Raw genomic sequence first — 20779 nt, forward strand, 5'->3', positions numbered from 1 at the left:
AAGTGGTCAGTTTCCATAATCATTGCTTCTCCTTGCTCTTTCATTTCTCCTGGCTCATCACTCTCTCACCAGCCCCTCTCCTCCTCTCCTCTAACAGTAGATTCAGCTTTTGGCCTCCTTCTTTTGCCCATCTCCTAAAGTGGAAAAGGTCCAGGGCTCTGTTTACATATCTGTCCTGAATCCACATTCAAACTGACGTAGCTTTCTACTTGCTTTTCCACCGATACCATAAAGTCCGTTGGATGTTATTTATGAAGTCAAGGTTGAGAATGGTAGCATTGTGTACCATTAAAGTCTGGCACGAAGCTATCTCCTATGTTTGGACACTGACCATGTGTGGTGTTTTCTGTACAGAAGGAAAGCCATCTTTCTAAAAAGGACGATCATTGGGACAGATCCCTGGCTCCAGGGCACCCCGGCAGAACCCTGCTCATCCACGGCCCAGTGCAGATACAGGAAGGATGCAAGAGGAAGAAGCAGCACCTCTTCCTCTTCAGTGATTTACTGCTTGTGTCTAATACCAAGTACGTGTGCACTGCACACTCTCCTGCTCAGCACAAAATGCATTTCACTAGCAAATAGCATTTACATATCCCTGGCTTTAATACCACAGGTTCTTTTTCAATTTTGTTTGCAAAGTATTGGATTTTTTGTTTGTTTCCCACATGTCCCTGAAGTGGTGTTACTGTTGAGAATATAGTCAAGAATGAAGATCACCACCATGCATGCTGTCCATCCTGTAGCCACAGTGTGCAGACTTTGATGTAGGAACCAGAGTTAGGATCAGGCTGCACTACACAGAGAGACCCTGACTCCAACACAGATAGTACAACACAATTGAGAATGTGACAGATCGATGAGCTCCTGTCCATAGTTGAAAATGATTTTAAAACAACAACTAAGAATAGTTGTAGCTGAGAATGTCACTTAGGGGGAGAGTGCTCGCCTAGCATGAACGAAGCCCTGGGGTCAATTCCTCAGTACCACACACACAGAAAATGTTGGAAGTGGGTCTGGGGCTCAAGTGCCTCTCCTTGAGCAAAAACGCTTATAGACAGTTTAGGCCCAGAGTTCAAGTCCCAGGAGTGGAAAAAAAATACGGTGCAAAAAATAAAAAAAATCAAGGGAGTAGTTTTGGAGACTAGTTCTTAACACAACACATTGTGGATGTAAATTAAGAGGTATGGTGTTTGTTGCTCTTTTTAGGTATAAGAAATGCTTTAAGATTAAGAATGTTATCCCACTGCATGCCCTGTGGATGGCTGAATGTGGGAACAATGAGAAGGGTAGTGATCATTCCAGAAAGTCCCTTCTTTTGGTCTGGCCCATGGAGAACGCCAAGGCCACCATCAGGTAAGACTGGCCCCTGAATCTGCTGTGAAATAGCAAAGGAGTGATTCTGCATTCATCACTTAGCTAATTCAGCTCACACTACCATGACTTACAGTAATCTTGATCATTGTTCATGCTAATGTAAAATAAATTTTCTAGGATATGAGACAATGTTGTACACTTCAGAAAATGTTTTAAGGAAGTGAAACATTCTAGTTTTTCTCATGTTTCCTGTTGGTTAATTGCAAATTTTTCTATGTATTTCTGGATAAAGAATATTCTATTTAAAGAACTTTTTTCGTCTGTGTACTTTAATCTGGATGAATATATTTCTTTAAATGTTTGAATAGCACATCCAGCTTTCTTGGTATTATCACAGAGACTGAATGCAGGGCAAGTGTGAGACTGGCCCATGATAAGGGAGCTTCCATCACAAGTGACAGTGATTCCATTCAAATCCACTCCCCTTCTACACTAGTCTACTTAACATCACAGTAAGATCACCATAAGGGCCACAGTCCATCAACACCTCAGTTAACACTGGGGTCGATTTTGTCTGTGTTCACATGATTGACAGTATTTTCACCTTTCATGATTTCTTAAGATCATGTCTATGAAATGTCACTAAATATTGTCTATCATATTAATTTGCAGTTCTACCCAACAAAAGGAAAAATGGTGCTCTTTCCTGCAAAGGTATTAAGCAAGTGTTTATATTTAATATTTCACTTTGTTTGTGAATGGAGAATTGAAAGCCAATATCCTTAATATATGCTTACTCATTCATTATGGTTGTTATTTATCCTGGCTGCAATTCTAAAGAACATACATTCTGTTTTTTATGACACTTTGATTATAATCTCTAAATTTTCCTTCACTTTAAATGATGAATTGACATTCCCTGAGAGTATATATCTAGGTCATCAGGCACTAGAGGCTCCATACTGCAATTCTTCTTCCTCAGGAGGCTGAGGATTGCAGTTTGAAAGCAGTCTGAGCAGGAGAGGCCAAGAGACTCTGATCTCCAGTTAACCCCCAGAAGATTCAGAAGTGGAGCTATGGCTCCCATGGTAGAGCCATAGCCTGAAACACAAAAGCTTAGAAACCATGCACAGACTGTGGGGAAAGCCCCAGGTTTGGTGCTATCTATGTTCCCAGGCTGCATGGAGCTAGCTCCCAGCACCTGTTGGTTTTGGTTGTCTAGGAAAATGTTGGCCCTCCCCTCTAGATAGTCATGCTTGAAACACTGGCTCTGATTCCTTCCCAAATGCAGGACTATCTGCTCGCTTCTCAATCCTATCCTACTTTCCTCCAGTGTTATTTTATTTATTCAAATGCGTAACTGATCCATGAGTGTTTGTGAACAACAAAATATAGATTGAAAACATAGTAAGTATAAATACTGATGTGAAAACTCAGTTACTAGCTAATAATGTATTACTTTGGGTTATTATTGAATGGCTCAAGTATACCAGCCTGGCAAAAGAGGAAGACCCAGATGATAGCATTCCACTCCAGATTTTCACCAGTGAGGTCAAGAACAGTTGCCTTGTAAGTGAATTTTACAGTAGAGAGGAAATTTCTAATTACTTGCTCAGGCTGGAAGGGGGAGAGAGTTTAAAAATTATCAAATGGAAGGTAACATTTTAAGAACAATGTTAGGAGGAAAATTAGGAAAGAATGAAATTGAGGGATGAGCTTGATTCCACTTAGGTGTTATTTATGAAGGTGAATGTGATAGCAATGTGTCTTAATGCAATTACTATATGGTATTGACAATTATCTTCTATTCTGGAACAATTCTGTGTCCTTCTCTTTGTAAAATAACTCGCTTTATTTCAAAATCCATTTCCAGCATTCATGCTGAATCTTCCTAGGGGTATTATGAATTTTTAAATCACTTTAGTGTAAATTGAGAATCTTTCTTGAAAATGCAATACCTGTTACACCCAGCTGGCTCATGCATGGAATCATGGCTACAGAAGAGTTGAGATCTGAGCATGGTACTTGAAAGCCAGCCTGGCAGGAAAGACCTTGAAATGCTTACCCCCAAATGACCAGCAAAAAGAGCTGGAATTGGAGCTGTGGCTCACGTGGTAGAGTGCTAAACTTGAATGACAATGTTCAGATACAAACCCTGGCTGTGGGTTCAAGCTCCATGAGGGGCACAACCTAACTAAGAGAGTTGTGTTTGCTTACGTTTTTAACATGAGAAAGAAAGACCAACTGGGTAGGGCAGAAAAGTCCCTTTGAGACTCTTATTGACAATGAAGGACCCCAAATCCAGAAATGGAGCTATGTCTCAAAGTGCTAGACCTCTAGCCTTGAGCAAAAAGAACCCAAGGATGGAGTTTAGGACATGAGTTCAAGCCCCCAAATAAGAACAACAACATCAAAAATGAAAGCAAGGGCTGGGGATATAGCCTAGTGGCAAGAGTGCCTGCCTCGGATACACGAGGCCCTAGGTTCGATTCCCCAGCACCACATATACAGAAAACGGCCAGAAGCGGCGCTGTGGCTCAAGTGGCAGAATGCTAGCCTTGAGCGGGAAGAAGCCAGGGCCAGTGCTCAGGCCCTGAGTCCAAGGCCCAGGACTGGCCAAAAAAAAAAAAAAAATGAAAGTAAAACCATTTAATAATGTATCATCATTCATACATTTATGTCTTTCATACATAAAACAGGGTACTAGACAATATGAAACTTTATCCACTGATTTTAGCTAACATGCATAAACAGAAGCAAATTTTAATATTAAATATATGCAATTTGTCACAGTTTTGTCATACAGAAGGTCATTTCTATCAGTCAGGGAGGTATTCTTCCTGGAATTAAACTACTTTTTCATGTTATTATTATTATATGTGGAATGGTTATCATTAATTGTATATATATTTTTGTGGAATTAAAAATAAAGGGGGCTGGGGATATAGCCTAGTGGCAAGAGTGCCTGCCTCGGATACACGAGGCCCTAGGTTCGATTCCCCAGCACCACATATACAGAAAACGGCCAGAAGCGGCGCTGTGGCTCAAGTGGCAGAGTGCTAGCCTTGAGCGGGAAGAAGCCAGGGCCAGTGCTCAGGCCCTGAGTCCAAGGCCCAGGACTGGCCAAAAAATAAAAAATAAATAAATAAAATAAATAAAGGAAAGGTTCCAAATACTAAAAAGAAAATCAGAATCTTTCCCCAAAAATTTCTTAGAATTTTTTATATAATTGTTTTTATTTTTACTTGTTCTAGAACAGTGTCAGCATACGTGCCAGCATACATATTTTTGAAAGTCTTTACCAAATATCATAGTCCTTCATGCTCAAATTTATATACTTCTGAAAAATAGTGGTATTCTTTTATATCTGTACTAATTCTTTTCTACTAAACTTAACTTTAGTATACGTACATATATATGTGTATGTACATATGTACGTGTAAAATATATTTGTACATATATTCATATACATGTTACATAAGTAGAATGTACATAAGCCTATATAATTATATACAAATATAGGTGGCGATTCATATATACATAAAGCATAACACACATGTTTACATACACATTTCTACGTATGTACACATAAAATATACAAATGTTTATACACACATAAGATACATTTAAGGTATACATGAATATGCACATAATCATTATATATATATGTGTGTGTGTGTGTGTGTGTATTCTCTGTGGTGTGTGTGTGTGCTTGATGGTAAGAATTGAACCCGGGACTCATACATGCTAGTCCAGCTTTGCCTTAATCAGCTAAACTACATGCTGTTTCATATTTTCCAAATAATCATATTTAGATTTCTGTGGCCATCACATTCTGGTGTGTTTCCTCCTCCTCCTCCTCCTCCTCCTCCTCCTCCTCCCCCTCCTCCTCCTCCTCCTCCTCTTCCTCCTGTTCCTCCTCCTCCTGCTCCTCCTCCTCCTCCTCCTCCTCCTCCTCTTTTTTCCCCTCTTCTTCATCCTCTTCCTTCTTTTTCTTAAACTCAGGGCCTGGGCACTGCCTCTTACCTTTTGCATGCAAGGCCAGTGGTATACCACTTGAGCCAAAAGCTTCACTTGTGTCCTCTTGGTGCTTCATTGGAGACAAGAGTCTCATGGACTTTCCTGCCAGGGCTGAATTCAAACTGTGATTCTCTAATCTCTGCCTCCTGCATTGCTAGGATGACAGCAGTGAGCCACCACTGGCACCCGGCTTGAATGTATCTTTTTTTATAGCACAGTAGACTATGTCTAGGTATGACACTATGTGTGTCATCTTAATTGATCACCACTTTGGCCAGTGGTGAAACAATACATCTAGTAGAACATGGATATCCATTGTAAATCCACATGTACAGTTGGCTCTTGGTGAGGATATTTCCAGCAATATTCAAAATGTCATCCAAGGCCTGGATGGTTTTCTATGTCATTGCCGATCAGGCATGTCATGGTGCTGTTTTGAACCTTAAATTCTAGTTAGCAGCCCACTCTGGCTCCAAACTCTTTTCTCACCATGAAAAACAAGTTGCTCTTGTAAATGTAGACCTCACATTAGGGGGAAGAGGGCTCCCTTTGTCAGTCCCAATTAACAGAAAACAATATTTCCGTTCCCAAGACATAGAAGCAAAAATCGGAAATCTCTTTGATCCAATATTGGAAATCTCATTATCCGACCACTTTGCCTGCTAATTGGAGGATCTGGTTTGCCAGGTTACTTAAGAACAATCATGAGAGCTGGAACTGGGGTCATTTCCAGGCAAAATAATGACTAAGTAAGAGAGGAAGGAGTAAACATTTCCTAAGAGAGAATTAGGGTCCTATTTGGCAAGAGAAACTGGAAAAAAAATATACCAAAGGATGAACTATCTTTGACATTGATTTCTGGATATCTAATCATCATTTATGAATTATTAAAGCTTCCTTTATCTGGCTGCACACCTCTTCATTCCAAAAGTGAGGAGCAGGAGGAGAAGGAGGAGGAGGAGGAGGAAGAGGAAGAGGAGAAGAAGAAAAAGATATGGGCACTAGTAGCTCACTTCTGTAATCCTAGCTACACAGGATGCTGAGATCTGACGATACTAGCTCAAAGCCAGCCTGGGCAGTCTGAGTCCCACACCCTGAGATGGCATCACAGTGACACACCTGACAGTTACCAGATCTTCCTACTTCCCTTTCGGATGAAGAAAGACAAATCCCTGGAGGTTGAAGAAATGACCGTAAATATTCATAGACCCTCCCACAAACCAGTCACCAAAATGTTGTGTAAGGCTCTGCCTTTTGCTTTTTTGAAGTCTTCTTTTCTTGCTTGTGAGAACAAAGGAGTTGTGGTCCTTTCTGGCAAAGTACTTCATCTGATCTGATAGGTGACCTAATCCCATGATCCACCTTTCTTCCTCAAGCTTGCTCAGGATTTTTTTTTTTTTTTTTTTTGGCCAGTCCTGGGCCTTGGACTCAGGGCCTGAGCACTGTCCCTGGCTTCTTCCCGCTCAAGGCTAGCACTCTGCCACTTGAGCCACAGCGCCACTTCTGGCCGTTTTCTGTATATGTGGTGCTGGGGAATCGAACCTAGGGCCTCGTGTATCCGAGGCAGGCACTCTTGCCACTAGGCTATATCCCCAGCCCCATTGCTCAGGATTTTATTGTCTGTTTCCTATACAGATAGTTGTGGCAATGCACTGTCTTTGGCCATCTGGGATAAATTCCATCCACAATCTCATCATCACCATTCCCCTCTGAAAAAGTTAACATATTTAGATTATTGGATTCCTTCAAAATAGAATATGGAGACGAAGGCTGGTGGCTCACACTTGTAATCTTACCTATTCAGAAGTCTAAAATCTGAACTGAGGATCATGGTTGAAAACCAACCCAGGTAGGAAAGTCCATGATACTCTTATCTCCAGTGAGCCACCCAAAAAGCCAATATTGTCATTGTGGCTTCAAGTGGTAGAGCAGTAGCCTTGCCCCATGACCGACAAAAGAAAGGGAGAGAAAAAGAGGTAGAGACAGAGAGGAGAGACAAAGACAGAAACAGTGACAGAAACTGAGATAGAGAGATAAAGAGACACAGAAATAAAGACAAAGACAGAGAGAAACAGAGGAGTACAGAGACAGAGAGAGACAGACAGAGACAGACAGAGAGAGAGAGAGAGAGACATGATCTTGGAGCAATCTCTACCCAAGAGCAACCACCCATAACCTACATCTTCCAACTATCTTCTAAAGATTTACCCACCTCCCCATCATATCCTGAGCTGATGGGACCTGTAAGTTCCAAACTTAATAATAATGAGAGACTCTCATGTATTTAACAGTTCCTTATTCATCTGTGACTTTAATCAACACCAACTGCTCCAACACAGCCCTTTATTAATGCAATCAGTTTGTGTGGCTTCTACAGTCTAACTTGTAGCCTATTTCACTTCCAATAATAATAATAATAATAATAATAATAATAATAATAATAATAGTTCTCTATTATTATTACTATGTCCTTAGAACTTTGAGAGAAAGTCAAATTACTATTATTTTATTTTTCTTTTGTTGGTCCTGGGGCTTGAACTCTGGGCCTGGGCACTGTCACTGTTCAGTGTGGTTGCTCTACCACTTGAGCCATAGTGCTGATTCCTTTTTATTTTTAATATTCTAAGGAAATCCATTAGATAAATTATCACACAGAAAACCTAAGCTAGGTTTTGGTGAGTCACACCTGTAATCCTAGTGACTCAGGAAGCTGAGATATTAGGGTTTCAGTTCGAAGCCAGCCAGGGCAGGAGAGTCTATAAGACTACTCTCTAATTAACCAGCAAAAAACTGGTAGTGGAGCTGTGGCTCAAGTCGTAGAGTGCTAGCCTTGAGCACAAAAGCTAAGGCTCTGAGTTCAAGCCCCAGGACAGACAGACAGACAGACAGACAGACAGACAGACACACACACACACACACACACACACACACACACACAAACACACACCTATACAGAAATGGACCTAGATGCTATATACTGAACATCTCTGTTAGAAGATTCTACATTGAGTCTCTCTGGAATTTAGTGTGCATACAATGGTTCTAGCTTCACTGAGGCAGTGGAAGAAACTTCTAGAAGGAACTACAGACACAGGGAGTGCTTCATCAAGCCTGTCTCACCCATACTGCCTTCTGCACTTTCATTTTGTGCTCTCTTCCAGTCATTCTCATCCTAGTGTTCCCGGTGTGCTGGACCCCCTTCCACATTGATGGGCTGTTCTAAAGCTTTGTGGAGGAGTGGACTGAGTCTCTGGTGGTGGCCTTCAGTCTCACCCATGTGTTGTAAGGTAAGTGGGCCACGTCAGCTCTTTCTTCATTCTGCATGGACGTCTCCCTATCCCCAAACCTCACACAGATATGTTCCCCTGGGTGCGAAGGAATTTGAGGTCCTACTTCACTCCAAGGGTAAAGACAGGTATGTTATTTGGCCAAAAGAAATCAGTCAGATCACTATTCAAGAGACCATTTTCTACAAAAAGTCCCCTACTGTCATGAGAGAACCACAGCTAAAATATGGTGAAGGCATCCAGAATCCTTTCCTTTCTCTTCCAATAGCTGCCTGGTGTTGATTTAGCACATAGAATGTCCCCGAAAACTCATACTCTGTTGTGAAGGGAACTCATGGCTGATTGAGGCCTGTATTTCTTCTATTTGGATGATGATTTTGTTCAAGGGGCCATGGACTATGGTAGAAACCAGGAGTGGGAACATTAAGTCAAGGGACCTGGATTTGGACCCCATTAATATGTTTTTTTCCTTTTTCCTGTTCTGAGTCTTGGACTCTGAGCCTGTGCACTGTCCCTAAGCTCCTTTTTCTCAAGGCTAATGCTCTACAATTTGAGCCACAGCACCACTTACAGCTTTTTCTGTGTGTATGGCCAGCTCAGGCTGGCCTTGAACTGTGATCCTCACTCAGATCTCAGCTTCCTGAGTATCTAGGATGACAGGTATGAGTCAAAGGAAAAACTGACTTCCTCCATGTCCAAAATGCCTCAGCCACATCTGGCAGTCAAGTCTGCACTAGATAGCCATGGCCTGATGGCAAATAGCCAATCAAACAAGATAGGTGCTGGTAGCTCACTTCTGGAGTTCTAGCTACTTAGGAGGCTCAGCTCTAAGGATCATGGTCTGAAGATGACAAAGTGCATGAGGCTTTTAGCTCCAGTTAACCAAGCAAGTATGACTCAAGTGGTACAGAGAAAACGCTAAGCAAGAGTAGGGAGTCCTTGAGTTCAACTACCAGTATGGACACACACACACACACACACACACACACACACACAAAAGCAGATGAAATAATAAGCATGGAAGAGATAGTAAGTTGTCACTACCATGACATTCTAGCATCACCACAATAAAGGGATGGTAGCATTAATAATAAATATAAAAGAATATTATCATTAAATATTTTATAATTATAGAAACAGTTCCAGAAGAAATGACTTCAGATAAACATTGATCAAAAGACAATAATACACAAATGCCCATTGAGATCCATGAACTTCCACATGCCTTTATATTCAATACATATGTGCATAAATCACACCACATATAAATAATGTCATTATGGACCCATTTCTTTCACAGAGCCAAGTCTCAAAACCGTTTCCAGCTCTTATCCTATGGTTCATAGGACAAAACTAGAATATTTTTATAAATAAATGATGCCGGAGACACTTTGACTAGCCGATTACCTCTCCAGATGTAGCAGGGGATCACCTTAATTTAGTTTTGGGGGTGGACAGAGGAGTGGAGAGAGGGAGGGTGGGCAAACACAGTCATAATATTCAGTGTGCCTAAGTACAAATAGAACTAGGGAAGTCAAGGGGATGGGGAAGATTGGGAGAAATGGGGGAATGATGAAGGAGGTGATGGCAATTGAGATGCCTTGTACACACAATGACACATTGATTTGAAACACCTTTGTTCAACTACTTCAACATAATTCTATCAAGGTGAGAGAAAAGATGCCAAATAAGGCTTCAAAAATTGCATTTTCCTATGAAGACTCCTCCTTCCCTGCCCCACATTGCAAACTAGATAAACTCTAATCCTCTTAAGCCATCAGAGAAATACCCTAGTGAGGCACTTGGTGGCTCATACCTGCAGGCCTAGTGACTCAGGAGGCCAAGATCTGAGGATCAGAGGTTCAAAGCCAGCCCCATCAGACTCTTATCTCCAATTAGCCACTGAAAAGAGCTGAAAGTGGGGCTGGGGCTCAAGTGGTAGAGTGCCAGCTTTGAGTGGAAAAGAAAAAGCTAACCGACAGTGTCCAGGCCCTGAGTTCAAGATACAGGACGGGCTCCAAAAGACCAAAGCAAAACAAATTATCATTTTCATTAGCAGGCTCTTTACCTGGCCATATTATCAATAGAGGGTACTGCATGCTTTTTTTGTACCTATGGCCTCTGCACATCAAACCTGCAGTACTCCCACTCCCTTCCTCAATGATCTCCAGCCCATTAGTATATGTAGCCAGATATGCCCACCCACAAAGTCCTTTGTGACATCACAGTCCTTGTAAACACTAGGACACTGTCATCATGGAAATTGCCATGGAGCATATCTTAGTGAGACCTATTTTGCTTTTAACTGAAACTGTCTTGTATCATTGTGGTGTTTGTTATTGAGTTTAGCCCAAGCTAAATGGCTTTATGATCCTGAACCACAGTCAAAGTGCAATTGCTAGCTGGCCACTGGTGGCTCACACCTGTAATGCTAGCTCCTCAGGAGGCTGAGATCTGAGGAAGATAGTTCAAAGGCCATTGCAGACAGGAACATCCATCTCCAATAAACTACTCAGAAAAATCCCCGAGTGGTGCTGTGGCTCAAATGGTAGAGCACTAGCCTTAATCACAAAGAGGCTCAGGGGCAGTGCCAGGCTCTGAATTCAGGCCCAGGCTAGGCAAAAATAAAGGAAAGAAAGAAAGAAAAAGTAGGAAGGGAGAAAAGAAGGGAGGGAGTGAAGGGAGGGAGGGAGGGAGGGAGGGAGGGAAGGGGGAAGGAAGGAAGGAAGGAAGGAAGGAAGGAAGGAAGGAAGGAAGGAAGGAAGGAAGGAAGGAAAAAGGTATGGTGATAACAGGAGAGTGTGTAACAAATGGGACTTTGACAGGGCTCCAGGCATCTGATGGGTAAAGTAAATAAAATGCAATTAGTCAAATAAAGTGGAAGCATCATCAAGGAGGAAAAGGTAAGCAGGCAAAGGAATTTGGGGAATCTCTTTGGGGGGCGAAATTTGTACTCCTCAGAGAAGGGATTATAAATGTATTTAAGTATACATAAGTAGGAATTCAAGTAAAATTCCAATCATAAGGAGAATGTAAAACAAAATAACACTTCCTTCCTCTGATACTTAAACATATCTTGTTCAAGCTGCAAGAACATGTTTTTTTTTAATTTAAACAAGCAGAGATCAAAGGAAGTTACAGAACCTCTCATCTCAGATCCCAGGCCAGCCTACTTTTATTTTATTTCATTTTTTCCCCAAGACTCTTTAATATTTCTTTGTTTCATCCCGGAGTGTTAGATCTTTGCAGAGCACTTTGTAGCTTCCATTTAGTCTTGGAGACACGCCTCTTTCTGATAAGCCTCCATGGCAGGAAGTCCAGGCCTGCATGCAACACACAGGCCTCTCCATACTATCTCTGCTTCCCCATTTCTCTGCAGCGGGTCTGGTTGATTTTTTCTGTGTCAGGTTTGTTCTTCTACCTCAGCTCAGCTGTCAACCCCATCATCTATAACCGCCTGTCTCATAGCTTCCTGGCAGCATTTCAGAATGTCATCTCCTGCAAACTGCGGTGCATCTGGAATCATCCCCCAGTGCCATGTGCCTACAGGGACGTCATCCTGACAGTGCCACCTGTGGAGCTGACCATAAAGGCAGTGCCCCATTTACCCTGTCAATCATCTATCTGCCACTCACTGGCACCCAGACCCCTCTGTACTGATGCTGATCCCACCCCATGAAGGAAAGTTCCAGTGGTACCACCTTGAAGAGGCCTAATTGATTTTTGGAGGTGAAAAATATCTCCAGGACTCAACACTAGAGGAAGGGTCAGCCTGGAATCTTCACCTCCTTGTGCAATGTTAGGGAGATGCAGTGCTTTTAGAACTCATGTATATATTTCTAATTATTATTATTGTTATGATTATCATTATTATTTTGGTGCTTATCCTAGTGCTTTGAACTCAGGGCCTAGAGGCCATCCCTGGGCTTTTTTGCTCAAGGCTAGTGCTATACGACTTGAGCCACAGCTCCACTTCCTGCATTTTGATGTTTCATTGGAGATAAGGGATGTCACGGGCTTTCCTGCTTTGGCTGACTTTGAACCACAATCCTCAGAGCTCAGGCTCCTGAGTATCAAGGATTACAGGTGTGGGGCCCCCAATGCCCAGCTAGTTGTTGTTGATGTTATTTTAAACAACTATGGAGAGTCAAAATCAGATCTGGTTCTAAAATGCAAAACCTCTTGAGTTTCTGTTAAGCTATCTTTCCACTATTCTAACACTTTAGGTCCCATCACAAGTTCTAAAAGGCATGTCACTGGCTGGCAAAGCAGTATACTTGAAGACGGAGTAATTTCCACTCCTAGGAATGGGTTGTGTTGAGGGGTCAAAACCATGGTGCTGTTACAATTAGACACCACAGCGAGCCAGGAGACGAAGGTGCTGGGGTGCTGCTCTAGGCCTTATGATTTTAAAATACCTCAATCCACATCTCCTATCTCTTCCATCAACTGCTATTCTAATGTTATAAGGGAATTCATTCACGAGATGCAGAGAAGCCACATTCTGAGAGGTTCAATTGCAATTCTTCATTAGAAAGCTAGTAGACTTCTGTTCCAAAGACCCTGCACCCCAGGAAGTTGCTTGCACAGAGCTTTGAAGGGCAAACACCACATGTTTGGAGTGAGGGCCCAAGCTCAACAAAAGCCAGTCCTCTAGGGGAACAATCAGATGTGAGCAAAGCCAACCATAACAGGAAATTATAAGCAGGGAGTATTCTCTGTAGCAAAACTTTCCTGGGGCTAAACAGCATAATGCATCCTCATTTTAACAAACGGGCCATCTCACCTCTTGGCTTTTCAGAGCTCACTGAAAAGCCCCTGCTGCCCATCAAGGCCCAGGAATGGTGGTGAGGATGTTTCTTATTGCAGTAACATGGCTAAATTGGGAATGCATCTTAGTGCTCTTAATTCTTTCTTCTCCAGCCTCCAGATCAGTTAGTCATTTCTCACCTGAGACACCATCTGGGTCAAGATCACACATGTGCATGCATGTGTGCACTCTCTCTCTCTCTCTCTCTCTCTCTCTCTCTCTCTCACACACACACACACACACACACACACACACACACACAGTGTGGGTCACTTCCTGAATTGCATTCCAACTTGAATTTCTAAATGGTGTCTCTCATACAGAAGGACAGAAATGTGGTCATCTGTCTTGGAAGAAAGGGAACTGTCAGCTACTGGCTTCAAACCCATGACTTTGATGGGCTGTCTTTCATCACTTATATAAAGTCCTTTACACATGAAATATGAGTAAAATTGACCTTCAGACTTAGCTTCTATGAAATAATCACAAGTAGTCTGTGCTGTATTTAAACTGGGCTACTTCTTTCTTTCTTTCTTTTTCTTCCTCCCTCCCCCTTTTCTTCATCTCTCTTCTTTATTTCTTTGCTTTGATCTTCAATTCTTTCATTTAGATAGGGGCTTGCCTATAACACAGATGGAGAATGAACCCCAAACACTTCTGCTTCAGCCTCCCAAGTTCTGGGATTACTGGTATACATCACCCCACCCAGCTAGTGGCTGGCTTTTCATGTGAAAATATGACCCATGGCATTTACCATCTTCAGATCTTGGCATACACATATCTTCTAATTTCTATGTCTTTATATAGTTATATATAACTAAATATATGTACCTTGATGTTCAAATTAATATGGGATTGTCCCCAGAGAGCATGCTTGGCTTACTCAAACCACTGCCATATCTGACTTCTCCATTTGTCCATCTCTCTTATGTTCTTATTTTACTTTGCTTTCTGCCTGTGGCTTCGATTCTTGATTTTCTAGAATGTACATTTGTCCAAGGAATGCAGTTCTGTGTTTACTTTTATTGCCCATGACTGGAATTCTGCAAATGTATCTGCCTCGATGGGAATGTTCAGTAAATAAATGGAGAATGACCTGGCTTTTGATTCTGTTGCACAGAGCCAAATAATGGTTCCAAATGGAATCGTGCTAAGAGCTAAAGAGAGTAGTAGTATTATTCTGTTAGGGGTTTCTGACCTTCAGCTCTTTTGAGTTGTCTGAGTTATGCCTGCTGTGTCTGAGGTTCCAGAGTGGTGTTTACTGGGGCTGAAACATGTGGAGGCTGGCATTGGTCTCAGATTATTCCCCCCTGAATTGAATAAGCCATCCCAGTGATAAATTGCAGTCTGAGGTCTCAACATCATCATTTATGAACTTACTGTGGCTTTTCATAGTCATGGTATTCCATGGCTAATGACAATCCACCTTTCATGAACCGAAATTCTCCTGTGATATGGTCGTTGATGTGGATGAACTCAGTTCTGTGGTTTATCTCCAGAGGAAGCTGAAAAGCCACAATACACAAGAGAAATCTCAGGAATGAGTTTCCTTTGTAAATTTGTTGTGGTTTTGGAAGCACACTGAATGGAGAATCTGCCAGGTTCCTTATCAGTACCAGGAGTAAAGTAACCACCAGCGTCAGCAAGTGCAGGGAAAAAGGTGTCGCTAAAACTTGGGTTTGTTGGTTTCACTCACATATCTTGGTCTCTTAAAATGTATGTCAGAGGTGGAGCATAGTGGCTTCTGCCTGTAATCCCAGCTATTAGAGAGGTAATCCAAAAGATCATACCACTAGGCCAGCCTGGGCTGAAATATTATAGAGACTCTCATTGCAAATGAGTCAGATGCAGTGGATTAATGCCTGTGATCCCAGTCACACCACTGGCTGGACATAGGAGAATGGGGATCTGAGGCCAGCCCTGGGCAAAAACATGAGCTCCTGCCTGAAAAAAAAAAACAAAAACAAAAAATAATCACCAAGTACCATTCATTCGTTGATGACTCCTCTCCCACCTCCCCTTCTTCCCCTTCCTTTCTTTTATTCCTGCCTCTTATTTCTCTTATCCTTCTCTTTCTCATTCTCTGCCTCCTTCCTCCTCCTCATCCTTCTTCTTCTTCTTCTTACTCCTCCTCTGCCTCTTTCCTTTGTGTGCTGGTCCTGGGGCTTGACCTCAGGGCCAGGGCCCTGTCCCTGAGCTTCTTTGGCTCAAGGCTAATGTTCTGCCACTTGATCCTCAGCTCCATTATCAGCATTTTTTTAGTAGTTGATTCGAGATAAGAGTCTTTCCTGCTGGTGCTGACTTTGAACTGCATTCATCAAATCTCAGCCTCCTGAGTAGCTAGGATGACAGTCGTGAGCCTACCAGAGCTTGATATAAAGGTAGTCTCTTAATGGCTGAGGTATAATCAAATGAAGGCATCTCAAAATGACGAAACAGTCATGAAGCCAGGATGTATAGCTAGGAGCTATTTGGCATTGCATTTGCTAGTGGTCTCAGATTAGTTTGCAAAAACTTTACTGTTGGGATCCATTTCCCCTTGATGGAAGGGGCTTGATGCACCTCCCCCAGCCCTGGGGAATGCGGCCCTTCTACCCCCTCTGGATTGGAATCCAGAGGAACCGGTTGGGCAAACAGCCCCCAACCTTCTAGCCAGCCTGGCGCGCTCGAGTGACGGCGAGCTCGAGTGACGTAAGCCCTTGGGGGTCAGGTGATACCTTTCAACCTATGGACATCCTGGATAAACCCCTCCCTCGAAATCATCTCCCCTTGTCCTTATCTCAATAAAGTCAGTTCGCTCTAAGAAGCTGGCCCCGTTGCATGTGTTCGTTGCAGGCGATCTCACATCTACGGCAGATCACGTGCTCGTCAGGTCAGAGCGACCCCCACGTCCCACTCTAACTTACCTGCAGGCCGAGGGTTAGGGGAGAGGACGAAAGGTGGGTGGAAAGAAAGAAGGAAGAGTCCGAGCCGGGAGGGGCAAAAAAAAAACCCAACACTTTACTATTAAAATATTCAGGAACTTGGCAAACTTAGTGAAGGATAGTTTGCAATCAGTCTCACTGGAAATATTTGTACCAAGGAAATTAGCAAACACTAACTCAAGGATTTTGTAGGCCCTCGAGTCCGTTTATCAACACACTAGCTAGTCATAAGCTGGCATCTTGCCATCCTGTAATGCTTTGAGAATCAATTCTCAGTAGCACTTTCTTAATTAGAGATCGCTTGAAGTTGTGGGCAATGCATGGAAACTATAAAATAGTCGACAAGCCCTCTTTTTGACCTAGAGTTATTAGATAAAACAGTCTGAAGCATGCTAATTATGTCCTGAAAGCCTCATCAACATTTTATAACAAAGTGTAAGAATGATACTTGGATGCTATTCATTAATATCAGGAAGCAAACCTTCCTTTGTTAAATGCAGATCTAGCATACAGCCTGTTGTTCTATCTGTCCTTTAATAATTGAGCTGAATTTCTCAGCTTAGCAAGAGAGAGATGGAGGGAGGGAGGGGAGAGAGACAGAGACAAAGACATAGAGACAGAGATGGAGAGAGACAGAGAGGAAGAGAGAGATACAGAAGGAGGAGGAGGAGCAAGAGGAGGAGGAGCAAGAGAAGGAGCAAGAAGAAGGAGGAAGAGGAAGGAAGAAGGAAGAAGAAAAGAAGGAGGAGGAGGAGGAGGAGGAGGAGGACTATTGCTGCTTGAAGAGGAAGAGGACACCTGAGCTATGTGATAGGCAAGTGCCATGGACAATCCCAAGCTAAAGGGCAGAGTTGGAAATGCAGCCGCCTCCTCACCATGGCAACAGAAGCAAATAGAGGTGGGACTGATTATGACTGGGAGGGCAGAGCCAATCAGAACTCACGATGCCCTGAACTGGTTACACTGTGACCAAGCTGGAAGTCCAGGAGACCCAGCGTGGAAGAATGGTTCTGGAACACTCTACTCTGCACTGACTGAGACTGCCCTACTAAGCCCCAGGCAGACTTTTTCTACACAATACCCACCTGGGAGCTGATCTGATGAACATGTCTGGTGTACTCCTCCAGCTCCAAGTCTTCCTGAAGCATCCTTCATGAGCAGATCCAGCGGCAGACGGAGACTTAGGCCCAGATGCCTTGGTTCAAATCCTGGCTGGGACACTGGTTCATTATGTGCCCTCGGGCAGGTTCCCACATTTCTCTGAGGCCCAGATTCCATGTCTGTAAAATGAATAGCATGAGCACTATAATACTATAAATGTGAATTTTAAACATGTTACTCTATTACTCTAAGGTCAGTGTCGGACATTTAGAAATTTCCTGAATAAGTTCTAAACAGAAACAGTATTAATCACGAAGATGCATCTTTAATACATTTTTGGTTTTTTTTGGTCATGCGTCTTGAACTCAGGGCCTGGGCACTGTCTCTGAGCTCTTTCACTCAAGGCAAGTACTCGATCACTTTGAACCACAGCTTCCCTCTTGGTTTTCTGGTAGGTAATTGGAGATATGAGTCACCTGGTCTTTCCTGCCTGGGCTGGCTTTGAACCATGATCTTCACCTCTCAGCTAGGATTATAGATGTGAGCGACTAGTGCCCGGCGGTCAGTTATTCTTCTGGTTGGCAACGAATGCAAAATTTCCACATTAGGAGATTTGCCAGGCATATTAAATTATTATTCATATCTACCAAATAAGCCAGCTGAATACGATTCTATCATCCGTGCCTCGGGATTTCATTACTAACTGATGGCAGGAATGTGTATTCAAGATTGCTTCTCTGTTACATGAAAGATTAATCAATATTATGATAGTTATGATGTCAACCAAAAAATTGAGCTTGGGCTATGAAGCACAGCTAGCTGTACTAATTAGCTTCAAGTCCATCAGCCTCAGTCATCTGGGGAACTAAGTGTCTGAGATTGGTTTGTTAGTATTAAAAGTCAGAAGCCAAGAATCCTACCCAAGGGCATGTCCTCTTGCCCAGATAAGAGGTCTTGGTCCAGGATCAAACGATGACTGGCACATTGAATTGGATTAGGTCATTTCCTGGGAGCTCATATCTGCCCTTCCAACTCCCTGCCTCGGCATGAATGAACAGCACTCGCACCAGAGTTATTCAGAAAATGAAACTTAAGCAAATGCATTGAAGGCTTTTCCATTAATAGGATGTTTTTGTTGTTTCAAATTTCATTCACTGTAGAATTCATTTGTATTCCTTACATGCATACCCACACTTTACAGGGAATGCAGTAGAGGTGACAATGCGTTCACGTAGAGATTAAAAAGCAAATGGCCTGAATACAAACTGACTCGGGCTCAGATTGAAAGAACATCTTAGAATTTAGTCTTAAATGCTTCCCTGTCATTTTTTAAAACTATTTTAGCTGTCGTTTCAGAATGGTGTAGAAGAAGAAGAACAAAATCTTCCACTGGCTGCTTCTTAAAAATGATGTGGTAGACTTTACTCTGATTATAATAAACAAGACAGATTGAAGTCAACCCTAAATACTATCAAGACAAAGATTTCCACCCAGCAGTCAAGGGGAGAGAAGAGATTAAAAAAAAAAACTACTAAAAAGAACTTGATATTTCATCTCACCCTAGTTGGAATGGCCATCACCAAAAATACAAACAATAAATGCTGAGCAGAATGTGAGGAAAATGAAACAAATGACAGTTTTTAGGAGTGTAAACTAGTGCAACCACTGTGGAGGGAAGTGTGTAGTCTTCCAAAAGCTCAAGATAGAACTACCCTCTCATCCAGTGATAACACACAAGATTCCAAGTCACAATACAATAAAGACACTTGCACACCCACGTTCACCACTGCATGATGCACCACAGCCAAGTGATGGAAACAGCCCAGATGCCGCACAACAGAAGAATGGATCAAGAAAATACAAATATAGACATGAGTCTGTGACGGTTAGCTATGAAAGAACCATGTTGCTTTCCTATTTGTGGAAGTTGGGTCTACCTTATAAACATCTATGAAAACACATAACACAGGGCTCTATGCATATATACACAAACAGACTAAAGTATGGTACCCTCAGGGCAAGTTTTCCATGGTGAACCACATTTAAATGACTCAACACTTTAACAGATAAAGATTTACCTCAGAGCCAGTAAAGGTACCTCATATCTATAATCTCAGCTAGTCAGTATGTACACACATGCACATATAATATGCATATAGACCTTCTGCACCTCCCTCATCTCCTGTCAGCTTCTACTTGTTCTCATCCCTGGCTGGAGAGAGAGGAGGCATCTTCCGTCACTCAGTCATTCAATGAATTCCCAGGTGCATTCAATTAAGGTAGTGAAGAGAAGATTTGAGTCTATCCTTCTCACTCTACTTCCCCTGTAAGGAAGCCATTGGTCTCATTGAGGAGCCTTCTTGGGCTCTGAAAAATGTCCCAAGGTATTTCTTGCCTTCTCTGTTTCCCAGAGGTCTTGCAATGAGAGTACTATGTTAAGTGTCTAATCCTCAGAACTCCAGTTTTCAATACCGAGTGATGTGTCCCCCAATCTTTCCTTGAAGTTTATTCCAATTTCTAAGACAATTCTAAGACCAATTTCTAGTCCCAGCTCTGCTGCTCCCTCCTGGCATCTCTGCCCCTCCCTGGACTTAATTGTAGAAGAGAAAAGGGTGAATAAGTGATTTCTAAGTCAGAATATCTTGGAGCCAGATGCAGGTGGCTTATGGTCATAATCCTAGCTACTCAGGAAGCTGATATCTGAGGATTCTGGTTCAAAGACAGCCTGGGCAGAAAAGACCCCAATAAGACTCTTCTCTCTAATTTAACACCAAAAAGCAGGAAGTGGCCCTGTGGATCAAGTGGCAGAGTGATAGCCGTGAGCAATAAAAAAGCTCAGGGCAAGCAACCACGACTGAGTTCAAGCCTCAGGATCCATTCACACACACACACACACACACACACACACACACACACACACAACATGACAGTTCTTAGCAACAAACGTGATAATGACACATCATCAAGAGCCAAAGAAAATTATATTCTTACATATTATACATAATCCCAAACCACCAGTACTTGGCTTTTCAAGTTTGGAGCAAGAAAGCCAACAAAAATATTTGCCTACAAAGGATTCCCTTAAATGGTAAACATTGGTCCTTTTCTAGCCTAAAGCTACTACAGATGGAGGACAAGTTTTACTAGGACATCCAGATGGTTCTTTCCCTGGATTGGGACAAACAGAAAACAATCTCTACCTTCCAAATGGCTGTGGAAAATTCCATTCTGTTTAGGTACCACATTTTTTTTGATCCACTCATCTATTGTGAGTCCTCTATAGGCTGTTTCTATATCTTGGCTATTGTGAATAGTGTGGCCAT

This window comes from Perognathus longimembris, chromosome 18, assembly GCF_023159225.1.
Source record: "Perognathus longimembris pacificus isolate PPM17 chromosome 18, ASM2315922v1, whole genome shotgun sequence".
NCBI classification, from domain to species: Eukaryota; Metazoa; Chordata; class Mammalia; order Rodentia; family Heteromyidae; genus Perognathus; species Perognathus longimembris.